We start from the raw sequence: 12,351 nt of genomic DNA on the forward strand, positions 1-12,351 counted from the left end.
GGGAGTGTAGAATCTTAGCTATGTGGACAGATTGGATAGGCTGGGTTTTCCTTGGAATAGAGGAGGCTCAGGGGAGACCTCATTAAAAATTATGAGGGGTCTAGATATAGTGAATAGAAAGGGCCTATTTCCCCTAGCAGAGGGGTCAACATCCAGGGGGCATAAATTTAAGTAAATTGGTAGAAGGTTTAGAGGGAATTTTAGGGGAAATTTCTTCATGCAGAGGGTTGTGGGGATCTGGAACTCACTGCCTGAAAGAGTAGTTGAAGCAGAAACCCTCACCACATTTAAAAAGCACTTGGACGTGCACTTGAAGTGCCGTAACCTGCAGGGCTACGGACCAAGAGCTGGAAAGTGGGATTAGGCTGGATAGCCTCTTGTTGGTCGGCGCGGAGACAATAGGCCCAAATGGCCTCCTTCCGTGCTGTAAACTTCTATGATTCTATGACTCTATTGTGTCGTAGAACTCATGGGTGAACAGACTCGATCGGAGAGGTTCAAGTCCCACTCTAGGCATTTGAGCACAAAATCTAGGCTGATTCTCCAGTGGAGTACTGAGGGAATGCTGCACTGTCAGAGGTGCCTTCTTTCAGACGTGATGTTAAACTGAGGCCCTGTCTGCCCTCTCAGATGTAAAAGATCCCATGGCACTATTTGAAGAGGAGCAGGGGAGTTTTCCCTGGTGTCCTGGCCAACATCACTAAGACAGATTATCTGCTTACTATTCCATTACTGTTTTGGGATCTTGCTGTATGCAAATTGGCTCTCACTTGTCCTATATTACACTTCAAAAGTGCTTCATTTGCTGTAAAGTACTTTGGAAGGCCCTGACCTTTAAAAGGCACTATATAAATCAAAATCTTATTATTTTATTCTCATTTGTTTGCAGGCACAAGCAGTACAGCATTGCATTAAATGTATGACTGCAGCTTTCTGGAGGAGAAGTGGGTAGAGACACACAGCATCTATTACCCATATCGTTACCTCTGGGGTCCCCCAAGGATTAATCCTTGGCCCCCTCCTATTTCTCATCTATATGCTGCCCCTTGGCGACATCACCTGAAAACACGGCGTCAGTTTCCACATGTACGCGGACGACACCTAGCTCTACCTCAGCACCATTTCTCCCGACCCCTCCACGGTCTCTAAATTGACACACTGCTTGTCCGACATCCAGTACTGGATGAGTAGAAATTTTCATCAAATAAATATTGGGAAGACCAAAGCCATTGTTTTCAGGCCCCGCCACAAACTCCGTTCCCTAGGCATCGACTCCATCCTTCTCCCCAACATCTGTCTGAGGCTGAACCAGAATGTTCATAGCCTTGGTGTCATATTTGACCCTGAAATGAGCTCTTGACCATAAGTCCGCAGCATAACTAAAATCACCTATTTCCACCTCTGAAACATCGCCCGTCTCTGCTGCTGCCTCAGCTCATCTGCTGCTGAACCCCTCATCCATGCCTTTGTTACCTCTAGACTTGACTATTCCAATGAACTCCTGGCTGGCCTCCCACATTTTACCCTACGTAAGCTTGAGGTCATCCAAAACTCGGCTGCTCGTGTCCTAACTCGCACCAAGTCCTGTTCATTCATCATCCCTGTACTCGCTGACCTACATTGGCTCCCGGCAAGCAACGCCTTGATTTCAAAATTTTCACCCTTGTTTTCAAATCCCTCCATGGCCTCAGCCCTCCCTATCTCTGTATCCTCCTCCAGCCCCACAACCCCCCGAGATGTCTGCGCTCCTCAATTTATGCCCTCTTGAGCATCCCTGATTATAATCACTCAACCATTGGTAGTCGTGCCTTCAGCTGCCTAGGCCCTAAACTCTGGAACTCCCTCCCTAAACCTCTCCACCTCTCTACCGTCCTTTAAACCGCTCCTTAAAATCTACCTCTTTGACCAAGCTTTTGGTCCTCCATCATTTAATCTGTAGCTTGGTCAATGTTTTGTCTTATAACACTCCTGTGAGGCGCCTTGGGATGTTTTACTGCATTAAAGGTGCTATATAAATAGAAGTTGTTATTGTTGTTTAGCAGGTTGCACAGTCACATTTTTGAAAGATAAGGGAGAAAGATATGAGGAGAGGGCAGGGAAGTGGAGCTGAGTCCATGATCGGATCAGCAGGCTCGAGAGGCCAAATGGCTCACTCCTGCTCCTACTTCTTATGTTCTTCTGCTCTTCTTGACTATTACCTTGGTTTAGGATGATCCTCACTCACATTGACTATTACCTCGGTTTAGCAGGTTCCACACTCACATTGACTATTACCTCGGTTTAGGATGATCCTCACTCACATTGACTATTACCTCGGTTTAGCAGATTCCACACTCACATTGACTATTACCCTCGGTTTAGCAGATTCCTCACTCACATTGGCTTTTTTTTATTCGTTCATGGGATGTGGATGTCGCTGACAAGGCCAGCATTTGTTGCCCATCCCTAATTGCCCTCGAGAAGGTGGTGGTGAGCTGCCTTCTTGAACCGCTGCAGTCTGTGTGGTGAAAGTACTCCCACTGTGCTGGTAGGGAGGGAGTTTCAGGAATTTGACCCAGCGACGATGAAGGAACGGCGAAGTCAGGATGGTTTGTGACTTGGAAGGGGACTTGCAGAATATACTCTCACATTGACCATTATCCACCCGAGGGTTTTCTGAGCGATGGGACAGGTGCTGTGCCAGCCCCTGGCCTGTATTTTTAATAGCTTACTACATTCTGGAATGGTTCTTGCAGATTGGAAGGAAGATAATGCAGTTCCCATTTTTTAAAAAGGTGACAAGGCAGACCCGGGAAACTATAGGCCCATCAGTTTAACATCAGTAACAGGTAAGATGTTTGAAAGAATCATAAGGGATGCAATATATGAATACTTGTTCAGGGAGGGACATGTTAGGGACACCCAACATGGCTTCATAAAAAAGAGGTAATGTCTCACAAATCTAATTGTATTTTTTGAAAAAGTTACAAAGTTGGTGAATGTGGGAAGCCCAGTAGACGTTGGAGCCGAAATGCAAGCACGCCAGAAAGGTGGCTCACCTACGATTATTTACCTGGTTTTACCACCGGATGCGATGAGACGGTATTCCGATCGATTTTCTACACTTAGAACTTTTTTTCGCGTCGGACTGGAAGTCGTTAATAATGGGGGCGGAACTGCGGCGGTAAGTCCTGGTGAGGGCGGAAGTTGGGGCGGGACCGAGTCTCCGCCACTGTAACTCAGCGACGGAGTGGTGGTGACTTCACTGCGTGCATGTGTGTGTGTGTGTGTGCTTCACCACGTCTCTTATTTAAAGGGGAGAGAATCGGCGATTCGGTCACTGTGCCAATAGGGAGGGTTTTGGCCGGGCCAGAGGCCTAGCACCCAAGAGTGTGCCCTCCACTTGAAGGGCCGCCGCGCTGCCATGGCTCACAGACAAGAGTCCAGGGGCACCGCGCGGCGGATCAACGATTTTTCCAGATAAATTTGGAGCGGAGTGTGCTGGAGGTGCAGAAGAGCTTGCGGCGGTCGGTAGCAACAGAAGTGGGGACAAGCCAACAAATCCTTAAGCTGAATTTGGGTCGTGGTGGCCAATGGACTGCAATGCAACGGCCAGTCGATTCTGCCGCATGGCCGCCGCAAAACGGCAGTAACAGGCCTTATCCGGACCCTGAATTTCAGCCCCATTGGCTACTTAGATTTCCAAAAAGCTTTTGACAAAGAACCGCATAAGCGGCTTCTCTATATGATCGGAGCCTCTGGTATTAATGGAAATATGTTGAGCTGGATTCAAAACTGGCTGGCAGGATGCAGGCAAAAAGTAGTTATAGATGGATTTGGATCTGTTTAGAGACCGGTCACCAGTGGTGTCCCACGGGGATCAGTGTTGGGACTGTTGCTTTTTACTATTTTTATTAATGATCTGGATTCAGGGGTTGGCAGCACAATTTGCAAATTTGCAGATGATACCAAGATTTATTGTATACATAACAGATATGATTGAGGTTTATAAGATAATGAAGGGAATAGACATGTTCCAGCTGACAGTTGATTTCAATTAGATAGGTTAGGCAGGAACAGGGGACACAGATTTAAGTTGTATAAGGCTCGATCTAGGTTCAATGTCAGGGGGTGGTTCTTTTCACAGAGAACAGTAGACCTCTGGAACAAGCTGCCCTTTCATGTGGCGGATGCAGACTCACTGAATTCCTTCAAGCAAAAGCTGGATTTGTTTCTGGCTGTGGCGAAGATTGCCTCTCAGAGAAGGTAGGTACTGCAGGGAATTTAATAGCCAGTGTGATCCCCTGGACTAGTTTTGATTGCCTAGAGGAATTTCCCAGATTGTTTCCCCAAAATTGGCCTGGGTTTTTAATCTGTTTTTTGCCTCTCCCAGGAGATCACATGATTTTGGGTGGGATGTATTGTATATATGTTGTGATACACAAGGTATCACAATTGTGTGGAACAGGCTTGATGGACCAGATGATCTTTACCTGTCTGTTATTTTTAGTATGTTCATATTGACCATTACCCTTGGTTTAGCAGGTTCTACACTCACACTGACTATGTCGACGACACCTTCCATCACTTTGCTGATGATTGAGAGTGGACATTGGCTGGATAGATTAGATTTCTGGACAGGACATACCTGGCCAGTTTTCCATTGTCGGGTAGATGCCAGTGTTGTAGCTGTATTGGAACAATTTGGTTAGAGGCACAGCAAGTTCTGGAGCACAAGTCTTCAGCATGACAGCCGGAATGTTGTTGGAGTCCACAGCCTTTGCTATATCCAATGCACTGAGCCATTTCTTGATATTACATGGAGTGAATTGAATTAGCTGAGGACTGGCTTCTGTGATGGTGGGGACCTCAGAAAGAGGCTGAGATGGATCATCCACCGGCTGAAGATGGTTGCAAATGACTTAGCCTTGTCTTTTGCACTTATGTGCTAGCCTCTGCCATCATTGAGGATGGGCGTGTTCACGGAGCCTCTTCCTCCCGTCATAACTGGATGTGGCAGGACCGCAGAGCTTTGATCTGATTGTTGGTTTTGGGATGGCTTAGCTCTGTCTATAACATGGTATTTCACTGTATTGTCGCTTCACCAGGCTGGCACTTCATATTTAGGTGAGCCTGCTGCTGTCCTGACATGCTCCTTTATACTCCTCATTAATCCATGATTGGTCCCTTGGCTTGATGGTAATGGTAGAAAGAGGGATATGCTAGGCCATAAGGTTACAGATTTAAAAAAAATTCATTCCTGGGATGTGGGCATTGCTGAAGGCCAGCATTTATTGCCCATCCCAAATTGCCCTTGAGATGGTGATGGTGTGCCCCCTTCTTTGAACTGCTGCAGTCCTTGTGGTGAAGGTACTCTCACAGTACTGTTGGGGAGGGAGTTCCAGGAGTTTGACCCAGCGACGATGAAGGAACGGCAATATATTTCCAAGTAAGGATGGTGTGTAACTTGGAGGAAAACTTGAAGGTGATAGTGTTCCCATGCACCTGCTGCCCTTGTCCTTCTAGGTGGTAGAGGTTGTGGGTTTGGGAGGCGCTGATGAAGACACCTTGGTGAGTTGCTGCAGTGCATCTTGTAGATGGTACACGGTGTGCCGGTGGTGGAGGGAGTGAATGTTTAAGTTGGTGGATGGGATGCCAATCAAGCGGGCTGCTTTGTCCTAGATGGTGTTGAGCTTCTTGAGTGTTATTGGAGCTGCACTCATCCAGGCAAGTGAAGAGTATTCCATCACTCTCGACACCTGTGATGTGAAGCACGTTGGATGCCATCTTGATGAAGGCGTTAGTGGATGTGCAGTGAACGTCCACAGTTATGCACAGCAGGTAGATCATGATGTTAATCGGCGTGTGATGTTGATTTGACACAAGCACTGCCATTTTGCAGCTCAATGGTCCAGTTGATGCCCTCTCTGAAGCTCGCACAGTTGAACATGCATTCAGCAGCAGGTAGGACTGCCACCAGCACTATTTAAAGGGATCATCAAGTATAGATATGTAAAGAGAAAAAGGTTAGTAAAGACAAACGTAGGTCCCCTGCAGTCAGAATCAGGGGAAGTCATAACGGGGAACAAAGAAATGGCGGACCAATTGAACAAGTACTTTGGTTCGGTATTCACGAAGGAGGACACGAACAACCTTCCGGTTATAAAAGGGGTCGGGGGGTCTAGTAAGGAGGAGGAACTGAGGGAAATCCTTATTAGCTGGGAAATTGTGTTGGGGAAATTGATGGGATTGAAGGCCGATAAATCCCCAGGGCCTGATGGACTGCATCCCAGAGTACTTAAGGAGGTGGCCTTGGAAATAGTGGATGCGTTGACAGTCATTTTCCAACATTCCATTGACTCTGGATCAGTTCCTATGGAGTGGAGGGTAGCCAATGTAACCCCACTTTTTAAAAAAGGAGGGAGAGAGAAAACAGGGAATTATAGACCGGTCAGCCTGACATCGGTAGTGGGTAAAATGATGGAATCAATTATTAAGGATGTCATAGCAGTGCATTTGGAAAGAGGTGACATGATAGGTCCAAGTCAGCATGGATTTGTGAAAGGGAAATCATGCTTGACAAATCTTCTGGAATTTTTTGAGGATGTTTCCAGTAGAGTGGATAAGGGAGAACCAGTTGATGTGGTATATTTGGACTTTCAGAAGGCGTTCGACAAGGTCCCACACAAGAGATTGATGTGCAAAGTTAGAGCACATGGGATTGGGGGTAGTGTACTGACATGGATTGAGAACTGGTTGTCAGACAGGAAGCAAAGAGTAGGAGTAAATGGGTACTTTTCAGAATGGCAGGCAGTGACTAGTGGGGTACCGCAAGGTTCTGTGCTGGGGCCCCAGCTGTTTACACTGTACATTAATGATTTAGATGAGGGGATTAAATGTAGTATCTCCAAATTTGCGGATGACACTAAGTTGGGTGGCAGTGTGAGCTGCGAGGAGGATGCTGTGAGGCTGCAGAGCGACTTGGATAGGTTAGGTGAGTGGGCAAATGCATGGCAGATGAAGTATAATGTGGATAAATGTGAGGTTATCCACTTTGGTGGTAAAAACAGAGAGACAGACTATTATCTGAATGGTGACAGATTAGGAAAAGGGGAGGTGCAAAGAGACCTGGGTGTCATGGTACATCAGTCATTGAAGGTTGGCATGCAGGTGCAGCAGGCGGTTAAGAAAGCAAATGGCATGTTGGCCTTCATAGCAAGGGGATTTGAGTACAGGGGCAGGGAGGTGTTGCTACAGTTGTACAGGGCATTGGTGAGGCCACACCTGGAGTATTGTGTACAGTTTTGGTCTCCTAACCTGAGGAAGGACATTCTTGCTATTGAGGGAGTGCAGCGAAGGTTCACCAGACTGATTCCCGGGATGGCGGGACTGACCTATCAAGAAAGACTGGATCAACTGGGCTTGTATTCACTGGAGTTCAGAAGAATGAGAGGGGACCTCATAGAAACATTTAAAATTCTGACGGGGTTAGACAGGTTAGATGCAGGAAGAATGTTCCCAATGTTGGGGAAGTCCAGAACCAGAGGTCACAGTCTAAGGATAAGGGGTAAGCCATTTAGGACCGAGATGCGGAGGAACTTCTTCACCCAGAGAGTGGTGAACCTGTGGAATTCTCTACCACAGAAAGTTGTTGAGGCCAATTCACTAAATATATTCAAAAAGGAGTTAGATGAGGTCCTTACTACTAGGGGGATCAAGGGGTATGGCGAGAAAGCAGGAATGGGGTACTGAAGTTGAATGTTCAGCCATGAACTCATTGAATGGCGGTGCAGGCTAGAAGGGCCGAATGGCCTACTCCTGCACCTATTTTCTATGTTTCTATATGTTTCTATTTATAGCTTAGTTGCTGCTTGATTTCTTCTGGCTATAATTCTACATGTTTTTGGTGCTTTTCATAGTTGTTTTAAGTTTCAAAAGTCTGCAGGGAGTGGTGTGGTACGGGCTGAAGTACTTTTTGCTGACTTCAAGACTTCTGCACAAACCAGTTGTCCTCAGACATTGGTGCATTAGTCGGACTCCCTTTTGGAATAGAGCATGACTGGGAGAATAGACAGAGGCTACGCAGAGCAGGACAAGCTGCTAGAAGACGGAGAAGGAATAGGGGGAGAAGGGCTTTCAGTAGGAGGCCATATCCACCCAGGGTGCTCAGGGAGCAATTCTCTTACCTGAACCTCAGCGAGGAACAATATGTGAGATGCCTGGACTTTACTAAGGAGGTCTTCACTGAAATCTGCCACCTGCTGCAGCCACAGCTGTAACCTCAGAGCAGGGCAAGGACTGCATTATCAGTTGGCCGTGGCGATGAACTTTGATGTGTCTGGCTTCTTCGAAATATGTGCAACATCTCGCAGTTTGTAGTGCACTATTGCGTAAGAGATGTCACTGAGACTCTCTATTCAAAGAGAGCTAACTTAATTTCATTCTCGCCAGGGACAAGCAGGTAGCGAGATGCATGAGTGTTTGCTAGGATTGCTGGCTTCCCCATGCTGCAGGGTGCCATTGACTGCACACACATTGCTTTGGGGTGCCGCATGTCAACTCTGCCATGTACTGAAACCGAAACCGAAAGTCCAGCTGGTGTGTGACCATAGTCAACGCATCTTGCAGGCCAACGCCTGGTATCCTGGCAGCAGTCACGGTGAGTCCGCTGAGCCAGTTGTATTTCAGCCACCACAACAACCCAAAGGTTGGCTACTGGGTGACAAGGACTCTCCGCTGACGATATGGCTGATGAGCTGGTTCACAACCCACACCTCCACAGGAAATGTAATAGAACAGGCCATTAATGTGTTGAAGCAACAATTCTGCTGCCTGCACCACTCTGGAGGAGCCTTGCAGTAGTCGGCTTAGCATGCCTCAAGGTTCGTGGTGGTATATGCTGTATCACGTGCACAATCGTGCCACGGTAAGGGAACAGCCCTTGCCCCAGCTGCCAGGTCAGAAGCTGAGGAGCAGGAGCACAAGAAGGAGAAGGAAGAGGAGGAGGAAGAGGAATAAGCGGAAGAGAAAGGCTGCAACCTAGACCGCTCCTTTCTGAAGAACTAATGCGATAGCAGTAACCGCAATCCCAATTCCCCATTCACCACCAGTCCCACACTCCTTACCATCCCTCGTGGCCACAGTGCAAAAATGAAAGCCAACACAAAATAATCATACCAAACCAATTTTCGAAATGAAACCATAGCATTGTGCATACAAAGGTAAACTAATCACCCTTGTGCACTCCCTTAGTGCCTGTCTTCCGTGTGCCTTTGCCTGTACTAATGCTCATATGCAGTGTTACCCCAGTGGCTGCAGCAAAGCTGGTGGAAGACTGCTACTTTCAGTGGAAGAAACTGCAGAAGGACAACCTCGAGCAGCTCCGGGCCAAGAAGGCTACAGTAGCATAGTGGTTATGTTACTGAACGAGTAATCCAGAGGCCTGTTCTAATGATCCAGAGGCGTGAGTTCAAATCCCACCACGGCAGCTGTGGAATTTAAATTCAGTTAATTAAATAAGTCTGGAATAAAAAGCTAGTATCAGCAATGGTGACCATGAAACTGCCGGATTGTCATAAAAACCCATCTGGTTCACTAATGCCTTTTAGGGAAGGAAATCTGTCATTCTTACCTGCTCTGGCCTATATGTGACTCCAGACCCACAGCAATGTGGTTGAATCATAGAAATTTACAGCATGATAGGAGGCTATTTCAGCCCATCATGTCCATGCCGGCTCTTAACTTCCCTCTGTAGTTCAAGAAGGTTCAACATCACCTTCAAAGGGCAATGTCGGCCTTGCCAATGATGCCCACATCCCATGAACAAATAAAAAAAAGGCAGCCCGGCTTCATCCTGCACCATCTCGGCGTGATGGTGCAGGCTGGCTGACAGGCAACAGCACAGGATCTAGTGGGTGGCGGGGTGGCAGGATGAATGCTGTCATCCTGAGAGAGGACAACAGGCTACTGCCTCATGGAGCCACTGCCACTCCCCCGGGGCGCACCTCAGCAATTCTAGCAATCTGTTGGAGGACAGATTGCTGGACTGCTGTGACACCCTGAAAGTCTCTTTGAACACTGATATTCACAGCCTGAGCTTCTGCAAGAGTCGTCGGAGCTTGCATGATAGCAAGTTGATCTTGCATGACTTCAATCTGAACTTCCACTGCAGCACTCAAACTTCTGGTCGAAGCTTCTTGTTCTGCAGTGGAAGCTGAAACATTGGCCATCAGATGCTGTATCATGCGTGAGTCCACTGGTGTGCTAATGGAGTTCGCCACTACTTCCATGCTGGAAAGGATGGGCTCCAAGCTCTGCGCAGAGCCCTGTGCCAAGTTGGTGTCGGACTCCTCCATGCTCCTTGCTGAGTGCAGGCTTTCTGGCTGCTTCCCACTGCACCAAGCATTTTGTTGTGTATACCCATTAGCCTTCTTCTGTGGCCGGCCCCATCGAAGTCCTCATCTGAGTCCTCTGCAGCAAAACTCGTGTGCGACCTCGCCCTCTGGTGAGCTGGCTCCTGTGCTATCCTTGCCCCATAGGAGCAGGAGTAGGCCATTTGGCCCCTTGAGCTTGATCCGCCATTCAGTAAGATCACAGCTGATCTGATCTTGGCCTCAACGTCACTTTCCTGCCCCCTGCTCTGGCTGCAGTGCACATGTTGTATCTGGTGTCTCATCATGTGCAGTTCCCGGCTGTAGTCTATCCTCTATGATACACACAGTGTCAATATCTGAGCTGGTGAGTCTGAAATCAAGTGATGATATGTCTTCATATTCACTGTCTTTTTAGTCTTCTTAACCTCCCCACCCCTGCTGCCAAGCTGTGATTTCAGGAATAAGAATTCAGCATCAGTCTTGTTTCTGTTATGAGGTGAGATGAAGCATATGAATATTATATATGAGTCCTTATTGATAGTTGATAGGTGAGTGATGTGCGTGTGGTGATTTGAGCAGTGGTTGAGGTTGGTGCTGCAGTTGGTAGGATATGGCATTTGAAGATACATTCACTGACCTTGACCACTCGTATGAGGTCATTAAACTTCTTGCAGTGCTTTCTCTAAGTCCTCGGGGCTAGACTCCTAGCATTGACTTCTATGGCTAACTGCTCCTACTGCCTTTTCATTGCATGTCTGGAGAGCCTCCTGGCAGCATGCAGATAAAGGACATTGTTCCTCCTGTCCACCTCCTTCACCAAGATTTCCAGTGAAGCATTGGAATACCTGGGTGCCCGCTCTCTCAAATGTTCAGCCATGTTTCTGTCTTTCCTAAGTTAGATTCAGCTCACACAGGACTCTCAGCAACTGCTACAGCCACAGTGCATCTCCCCTTTAAGAAGTGCAGGCTAGCTTTAAGTAGTGCTAGCAAGTATCGATTTTGGGGTCCCTGCTGATGTATACAACCAATCAACAGCGCATTTAGCCCTGGCTGCAGGCAGAAATCATATAAATGAGCAGGCAGCCCGAAGGTGGTGTTCTGCCTGCATTATATCCGGGCGCGGGTTAATCACGCATCCCAACCCCTGTGCCCGTTTTCGGAGGGCAATCTAATTTTCTTCATCTTTTCTACATCCACCCTTTCAAACGCTTTCATAATCTTACAGATTTCTATCAGGTCACCCCTCAGTATTCTCTGGAGAAAAGAGCCCCAGCCTGTTTAATCTTTCCTGATACGTATAACCTCTCAGTCTAGTATCATTCTAGGCACCTTCAACATAGTAAAACATTCCAAAGCACTGCTCAGGAACCTTATCAAACAATGTTTGACACCGAGCCACAGAAGGAGATATTAGGGCAGGTCAAAGAGATATGTTTTAAGGAGCATCCTAAAGGAGGAGAGAGAGGTAGAGAAGTCAAGAGGCTTAGGGAAGGAATTCCAGAGCCGAGGGACCAGCTCCTGAAGCACAATGGTGGAGCAATTAAAATTGGGGATGCGCAAGAGGCCAGAATTGGAGGAGAGCAAGTTATTGGAGAGTTGTTGGCTGGAGGTGGTTACAGAGATCGGGGGATAACATGGTAGACAAGGGAATATCTAAAGATATTATTTATCATGACTTCCAGAAGTGCTTTGATAAGATTCCACAAAAAGATTATTTACAAAAATGAGAGCACAAGGAATTGGAGCCAACTTGATGACATGGGTAGGGAATTGGTTAGGGGCTAGGAGACAGAGAGTAGGGATAATGGGTATGTACTTCAATTGGCAGGCTTTTCACTATATTTATAAATATCTTGGGTAAAGGAATAGAGAGCCTCAGATCCAAGTTATGGACACAGTAAATACTGTAGATAGGAGCAGAAAGTTGCAAAGGGACATTGATAGATTAAGTGTTTGGCAAAACTGTAGCAGATGGAGTTCAATATGAGGAAGTGTGAGG

At 47.1% G+C, this 12,351-nt stretch overlaps 1 protein-coding gene across 1 annotated transcript in view; it reads right to left on the minus strand.

The window, feature by feature from the left end:
* The window catches only part of LOC139266712 (dynein axonemal heavy chain 8-like), a 2,132,242-nt gene that overhangs the window by 88,084 nt on the left and 2,031,807 nt on the right, over positions 1 to 12,351 (minus strand). The window lies entirely within an intron of this gene.

This window comes from Pristiophorus japonicus, chromosome 7 (assembly GCF_044704955.1).
Source record: "Pristiophorus japonicus isolate sPriJap1 chromosome 7, sPriJap1.hap1, whole genome shotgun sequence".
NCBI classification, from domain to species: Eukaryota; Metazoa; Chordata; class Chondrichthyes; family Pristiophoridae; genus Pristiophorus; species Pristiophorus japonicus.